Here is an 8875-nt window from a genome sequence, read left to right as displayed (position 1 = left end):
CTCCTTTGTGGTTGTCCAGCTTTTGGTCAAAAGTTTCACCATCTTATTGAAGTCTGACCAAACCTTCTTACGTAGATTTACAAGGCTTGAATTGGTGCAGTCAAATGTTGTACATTTGCATAAATCCTTCCACAACTTCCAAGGCTTGGTTGAGACCTTGGTATTTTTTGGCTTCTCCAAAAAACATCTTGCTTTATTTCCACTCATGGTCACTTGTTGTGTAACCTCATGATTCATGCCAGAGGTCTTTTTGTTAACAATAATTTGCACATTTCCACCATGGCACCCAATTGAGTTGAGTAGTTGCTCTACTTTATGAAGAGCTTCTTCTTATCGTTCTTTGCCTTGCATGGTAAATTCATAATCTATGTGACACTTGAGCAAACGGTCAAACACACACATGAGTGCATGCAATGTACAGAAGTGGACATTCTTGAGGTCAAATGGAATTATAGGATTCCATTTATTGGTCTCTCAAATGCCTGTTTGTGGCACAGCTAGCATGTTGGCAGACACAAGACACCTCCAACTGAGTTGCCAGCATTGTCCATGGGGTTGTGCTCAATATCTTGATTCTCAAGCATCCTCTTCTTTCGCGACTTTTGTTTGTTTTCCCTCACCATTCTCATGCACCACGGAAGACTAGGACTTGGGGTGTTGGCACCTTTTGGACACCCAAGCAAGCACTTTATTGTCTTTAGGTCACCCCCCAAATGCCAATCTACTTTATAAGTTCCCTTGCCCTCTACCTTAAGTTTTTCTACCTAAATATATGCGTTGATGAGTGTTAATCCAGGGTATCCTATCAAACATCCAAGCGAGAACTTCATGTGTCTCTTTTGGTACTTCAAATGTCCCAAGCCACCATATCTCTTTCTCAGATTGGACACTATATGAGGGAAGGTCTAGCTTGCAAATCCTCTCCCTATCAGGAGTTTGGTTGATCCAGGTATTCCCCTCAAATATGTCTTCACTGAGAAAAGATGATAACTCTAAACTTTTTGCATATGCCATAGCCTCATTCATGAGTGTGATACTCATTCGCTCTATCCTCTTTCCTTTCACAATAATCTGATACTCATCCATTTTCAACACAAAGCTAACTTTGTCACCTTGCATGACTAACAAAATTAAATAAGCTTTGATTTTTCATAGACTTTTTCAACTACTTTGCAAGAGATAAAAGTTACAATTATTAGGTAATCCATGGAATAAGATCATAACTTTCTGAAGATGTTGTACATCAACAAATATATTATTGAACTCGTTGTATAAGGAACCACAATATTACCATTGTTGCCTCGCTTTTTTCCCCAAGCTCTAATGGTCAGCACATCATTGACACAGTGGTACTCGCCAATCTTATGTTGCACATCTTCATTGCATGTCCTCTTTGCTAATCTTAATCTTCTTGGGGTAGGAAAAATATTTCGTGTGATACCTTGTTTGCAAAGGTTAGTTATATCTTTCATTATCTCATTTGCAAGTTGTTCCACGGGAACACGGATTATGGAAAGAGGCCGGAAGCAATTAATGCGAGAGAGCAGGATTGTAGCCATGGGAACATAAAGACGCACATAATTTTTTCATATTTTTGTGCCTAAGTGCAATGTAAATCGTTTTAGGCCAATGTGGGTTTTAAATGAGAGTTCTAAGTTTATTAAGCAAGGCTCACTTATGGGGTTGTCTGCCCATGTGTGAAAGAGGCATAGGGTTAGGGTTAGTGATATCTTTATAAAAGAGATGTTAGCTAAAGAAAGGGTACGTTTTTGGCCATTCTCATAAGCTATTGAGTGAAGCTCTTGAGCTCTCAAGCTATGGCAACTCTCTAACTCTCTCTCTATTGTACTCTAATGAGCATCAAGCTCCAATGAGTATAGCTCCACTTCTTTCTCTTACTCTATTTTAGCATCATTGAAGTAGATTAATCGATGATTATTTGAATGCTTCTTTCTTTCTCTTGTGTATGCTACATGCTTGTAGTGTGTGTGTGTAGTCTCCATTGATGTAAGCTCTTGCCCACTTCATTGGCAATGAGTTAGTCATGGATAGACTCTCTCTATGAGCTTGTGGGTTTGTGAATGTTACATTCTATGCTTGCTTAAGCTTGTGGGTTAATAGATGCACTCTTATGGGTTTGCTGGCAGCGGGATTTCACTGACGTAAAGGAGAACATGTGAACATGTTAATAACATATGTTAATAACACAAAAAATCTTGTGATCACATGTTATATTCATAAAGCTTTCACAAGGGCCTAAAAAATTTATCTTTGTCGGGCATAAAAAATCTTCTCAGACGACCACTGACCTGCTATTATGTGAAGGTGGTAACATGAGAACATGTGAATAGCTTATTCCCATGTGTAGCCAAGCTTTTAAGGGGTTCCGAAATGGCAAGTGACCTGTTATTTTGTGAATGATAACATGAGAACATGTGAATAACTTGTTCACATGTGTTATTATCACAAAAAATCTTGTGATCACGTGAATATTAAATCCTGGCACATTAGGAAAAGTTGAGATTTAATCAATGTTTGAATGGGATTAAGAGATTGCCATGCATTGTTTGTTCTCTTGATTAGTGTAGTGGATTTAAGGGATTGAGAGATTGATTGAGGTGTTGAATGGTTGAATCGTCAAGTGGTGGTTCGTGTATGTGAGCTCTCCCTCAAGGGATAAGCCTTCATGCACTTATCGGTTCGAGTCCTCGGATTGACATTGTGTTTCTTAACACATTTGTTGATCGATAGTACTCTACGAGCAATATATTGCACGGTAGAGAGAACCACTCTACAATGGCGCCGCTGTCGGGGAGCGAGTGCCTACATTAGTTGAGCACCATACACACACTACCACTCCTTGTTAAGCTCCAATCGGTTGCAAAACTGTTGGATAGGAGAGCAGGCTTTGGGACTAATTTTGGTACTTATTTAAGACTAATCTGTTGTTAACTTCTCTTTATTTGTCTTGCAACTTGAGTGCGATTGGCTAGCTATGCTTCTCTCTTGAGGTCAGGACAAGGATTCAACACACGGGAAGGATTAGAGATAGGCGCTAAACCTACCAATTTCAATTTGTGTGCGAAAGAGAGAGGCCTATTTTTGCATTTCTGTCATTCTGTTTGAGGATAATTTTTACTGTCTGAGGTTAATTTTTACAGTTTCAATTTTCTGCATGTTCGTTTTATTTTCTGTTCTTAGCTTAGTTTAGTTTTCTGCATCTTTAATTTTGTGCATTTTAGTTCTCTGTTAAACCTGCATTTTAGTTCTCTATTAAACCTGCACCTGTAGAGAAACTGAAATCTGTACACACACATGGAGACTGAATATTTTGAATTCGCTGCAAATCTCACACTTGCATATGCATTGAATTCGCTGTGCAAATCTCACAACTGCACACGCATTGAGTTCACTGCATACGCACTTCAAAAAAGGGAAAAAAATAATAATAATAAAAGAAGGCGGCTGTGTGTGAACAGCGCACCGCGCGGAGAGACCCACACACCGCACCATAAAGACCGCCACCACACCAGATAAGGGGGTGCCAAAAAGAAATTCTTGAAAATTTTTCATTTTCTGTTGCAAAAAAATTGGGGGGTTATCTAACTTTTCGAGAGGATTTACAAAACACCCATCGTCGAAATTTCGGTCCCGGAACCATTTTCCCATAGTCAGTATGGGAAACTGGTAAATTTATCCTTAAAAATACGCTATTTTTTTGCCTGATGTGTTCGAGGGGGTTCAAAATGGGTTCTGGCAAAGTTTGAGCCAACTTGAAAATTTTTGGATTTTTTTGAAAAAAAAACCCTTAAAATTAGGCCTTATGCACTTGCAGTGGGGACATCATATAGACACTGCCATAGGGTCTAGGGCACCTTCTAGAGTACCTATGCAAGGAAAGTGGGACCCAATCGGTAGGAAATTTGGCAGATATTGCCGAAACCTTTTCTGAATCCCAATCTGATACCCTTTCCAAGACAACTAGCTCATTGTCTAATGATTGGCTCATTGAGCTTGACATGCCTGGACCATCCAATGCCCAGTCCTCAAAGCCATCCATAGATGATTTACTTTTTGTAGATCTAGATTTGGAAAGGGACAGGAAAGGCAAGAGCAAAATGGATCAGGGGGCTGAGAACCAATGGGAGTTTATACGACATATTCTAGTGACAAAGGTCTTTCAGGATGACCCACTTCAAGAGATCTATAAGGACTCTATAGAAGGATATTATGTCACAACTAAATTGCCAGAGGTAGATCTTCCTCTAGCACTTGTGGTGATAGTCAAGAAGCTTGCAGGATACAAGAACCGAATCGTTGATAAATGGGCCAATGAATACCGAACCTTAGATTGGAAGGAGATTCGTGAGCTCACGTGGAGAGGACAACCATTATTCATGGAAGTGTTCTTAACTAATACAGCTAAACCAAGAGAGATAGCCTTTCTTGGAGAAACTGTTGCTCCTCCCCTACGAGAGTTCACTGTAGAGGGACCCTCAACATCAAAGTGACCACTGCAAGTAGCCCAACTCTAGCACCAAGATATTATCCTACACCAAAAGTGCAACCACAGATCACACCACAATAATGTTTCTCTCACTATGACAATTGGAGGGTAGGGGGGAGCCAACTCGGCCTCCCATAAATGCACCTCCTGAAATGCGGGTAATAGGATCTTTGGAGAGGGTTGGTGAGGCAGGTAATAGGAGACCCACACCAATTCGGGATGCACATGGACCACCTTACCAAAGAGAGGAACCACTGGTAGTGAGAGGCCGTAGGCCTAATGATGAGTATTCAAGATGAGTAAGGCCATCAACTCTTCAGAAACTGGTAAAGAAGTACGAAGGGTCGGGAGATCCATATGACCATGTAGCAGCATTTAGGCAAGTAGTTCGAGCTGAGCAAGTGACTGACAACAAGCATACGCAAATTGAAGGATTTGGGCTCACTCTTGAGAGAAAGGCCCTTGCTTGGTTTCAGGCACTAGAGGCTTCAGAAAAATGTTCTTTACGAGTTTTGGAAGAGAGATTCATTGCTGCTTTTTCCTTGATGGGGATTCAGCATGACACAGTAGCAAACATCTACTCTTTCAAGCAAGGCGAGACTGAGAGTGTTAGAGACTGTGTAAATAGGATGAAGCAGTACATTAATCGTTGCCGAGAAGATGAGAAGCCCACCCAGAGTCGATTAATTTCTCTCTTCTTAAAAGGACTCAAAAATTCAACACTGCACACACCTCTCTACGCAAAGAAGCATACAAATTTCAATGAGTGTTCCCATGATACTATGGATTTCACAGATAACTTCAAATTCTAAGATGGAACTTGCCCTGAAGTGCAACCTAGAGATTAGTGGGGTGATGACCAAAGTTGAGGGTCTAGCGCACTAGTAAATCCAGACCAGATAGCTAGCTTAGTACTAAGGAGATTGGGACAAACTTATCACCCACCCATGCAGCCACAACAATAGCAGCGAATGAGGGGTGTACTACCTACAGGTCCTCATCTTTGTGGAGCATGTGGCAGTAACCATAAAACCGAAGAATGTAATACCTTTTCTCCTCTAGTCACAAACCAACCCACAAAGAAGTGGTGCCGGGCCTGTGCTGGGAATTTTACCCACATCACACAGGAATGTACTCGCATTGCAAGAATAAGACAAGAGCGTCAGCAGCAAAGGGGTGCAGCAGCTCCACAAATGCATCAACAGTATACTAATTTTGAACGTAAGCCACCGATACCACAAGAGCAAGCACGACCTATACTTGGAGCTCAACCTCCTGCTCCTGGGACTGCTCCTGTGAGGTTTGTTGACTACGACAATTCAAATATGTGTAGAGACTTGGTAAACCCAAGCTATGTGGAGGAGGAATATGCATCATATTCATCCAAGGAAAATCTCTTTGAAAGTCCTGCATATCCAAGACAAGCACTGGAGCCTCAACAGGGGAAACAAAATTCTTTGATGTTGCTAGGCGTCTACCAACCTAGGACTCCAGGCCCCTCAGGTCAATGGCAGCAAAGGAAAGTAGAAGCCAAACTAATGGGTTCCTGTTATGAGTACGAAGAACCCCATTGGGCTCGTGATTGTCCACATCGCCCAAGGTAAGCAGCTCGATCCAATACAACAGTACCACACTTTCCACCAATTGAAAGATATTGTCTAGGGTATTGTGTAGAACACTTTCCAAAGGATTGTTTGCTGAAAACACATGAGGAAGGCACCTCTCAACCAAAGGTCTCACTCAACTTTGTAGAGGCAGTTCCATCGCCACCTTCATCAGAGAATGAGGGTGTCGTGCCATTTAGAGTCATGACTAGATCGCAAACACGAAATGCCGAAATGCAAACTAATGATACACCTCGAACTAGGGATGCAAAGGCAAATCTAGTGGACAAGACCTTACATTCCAATAGGAAAAGGACCACTAGGAGGAAAAAGTACCGCAACAAGCAAACTAAGAGTGCATCCACTAGTTCTCAAGAAGTCTCTAAACAAGACATGAAGGATCAAGCTTTTACATCCCAAGAAGTGCATGAGGAGCATCAACCTCAACCTAGGCCTAGTGCTAAACAAGATGAGGCTAGTACAACCGCCAAGGATAGTTCAGGGGGTTCTGTTTTTGTAGATAAGGTGAACGAGACTCTAGATGCCATCATTGATGCTCATAGAAGTCGCATTGCAGCTTTATCTGAGCTACCCAAGAAGCTTCAAGAATACCCAAACCCTCGTGAGGAGAAGATCAATTTAGCTGTACATCAACAACTCATTAGGGAAGCTCAATCAATACTTGAGGGCCCACCTCCACCTATCCCTCGGGGCCCCACCTCTCTTAAGCCAACGTTAGAAACCATTCCAGAAGTGTCATCAAGTTGGGAAATGAAAAGTGAGCTGATCTCACAAGCTCATAGCGAGAAGTCTGCACCAATTGACACCCCATTGAAAGAAGACATTCTGCCACCACCTAGTCTTGCCTTCCCATGCAATGATGAAGTTATTGATGCTAACAAGGACATGGCAAATGAGATGTGGGCAGCAGTTCATGAGAAAGTTAATGAGAATATGTCCTCTATTATTTCACTTCCATTCTCTGAAGTGGATTTTACCAGGGGCACAGAATACAACTTTAGACGCCCAAGCATCCAGGAGAAAGTTCAAACAATTGTTTCTCCTAGAAGTAAGCATACAATGAAAACCTTACCATCTTATTTGGGAGAATATGAGAACTGTTCTCAAACCTTTAGGATACCCTCCATGCATAGAAGGTTGACAAAGGAGATGGATATGGGTATCGTGCAAGCTATTTTGTCAACACCAGTGGTTTGTACCTTACCTTTGCTTGATTTGATAAAGCTTCAACCAGAGTTGTAGAATGATATTGCCACATGTTTGTCAGAGCAGGTATTGCTACAAAAGGGTCATCATCAATGTACTATACACCCTGAGACAAAGCACGTTATGCTAGTTCCTATCAACAAAGTTGGAAAATTTTTTGAGGACGATCACGGAAATGCTACCCTCCCATTAGAAGTGCGAAAAGTAGCTTCAACTGCAATACTTGATAGTGGTGCAGGAGTGGGCATTGTGACAAGGTCCATTTGGGAAAAGTGGGGCAAACCAACTATTAGGAGTAGAAGGATGCGCTTGCAGCTCTAGCAGATCGAAGCTTTGAACATCCCATTGGGCTGCTAGAGAACATATTGGTCACAACATGTGGGATTGAATATGAGCACACATTTGCAGTAGTGGATTTTGGAAAGCATCTAAACTATGAAGTGATATTGGGTAGACCATTCATGCGACAATTTCAAATGATTCAATATTGGGGATACAATTATTTGTACCTCCGACATGATTCTGTCATCACAAGGGTCAACCTAAAGAATCACTCATATCGTGATGTAACAAGGTCTCCAATAGATGAGTTTGATTCTGCTTCATCTGAGGGATCAAGAGTTACATTCTCAGATGGGCGAGAAGATCTGTGGATGTGTGGAGCCTCATGTAAGGATTTCAACACTGAGAGACTTAAGGGTAATCAAAGTGTATCAGATGAGGCATACATTCCACAACCCTTCCCTGAGCACTTAATTGATCCCCTAGAATGGAGTCATGTCCTTGCAACATTATCAACGTGCTTTACCTAAGCCAATTCAATTTTGTGACTTAGATGGATATGACATTATTCCTATACAAATGGTACAACCACGTGACCTTCTAGGTGATGTATCCACAGCACTGCATGTAGAGGAAGTCTCAGTGGAGGATTTAACACTCGAATCTGCTAATGATGCTGATAAGGAAGATGGATGGGACTCTGATTTTGATGATGATGTGATAATCCCCAAGGAAGAGTTAGGAAAGGCACGCCTACTCTTGAGAGGAAGGGAGGTTCAAATAGAGATCCCTCGAAGCCGACCCAAACGTAAATGTTGTAAGAGCCATAAGAGAATCCGTAAACAAGATGAGAGGGAACGACGTGAGGGAATACAAAAAGAAAACGACGAGTTTAAGAATGAACACTCTCGACCACCACCTCACTTCTCAGGAAAGAATGGACATCTATACTATGTCCAAGCACAAGATAGTATCAAAGACCAAGAAAAACGATCAGATGGATTCCAACCAGGAGAAAAGCTAAAAACTATTAGCAAAAATCGTAGACAAGCTCTTAGAGGCAAAATTTATCTATGAGATTGAACACACTGAATGGGTCTCCCCTATTGTAGTGGTGCCCAAGAAAAATGGAAAACTTCGAGTATGTGTAAACCTCAAGAAGGTAAATGCACCTACTACGTGATCATTACCCACTTCCAATCACAGATCATGTTTTGGAACGTGTTGCAGGGAAAAAGGCATATAGTTTCTTGGA

The sequence above is a fragment of the Cibotium barometz genome, chromosome 57 (genome assembly GCF_041138505.1).
Source record: "Cibotium barometz isolate CiBa-2024 chromosome 57, ASM4113850v1, whole genome shotgun sequence".
Classification (NCBI taxonomy): Eukaryota; Viridiplantae; Streptophyta; class Polypodiopsida; order Cyatheales; family Cibotiaceae; genus Cibotium; species Cibotium barometz.
The sequence above is the reverse complement of the archived record's forward strand: the minus strand, read 5'-3'. Positions refer to the sequence as shown.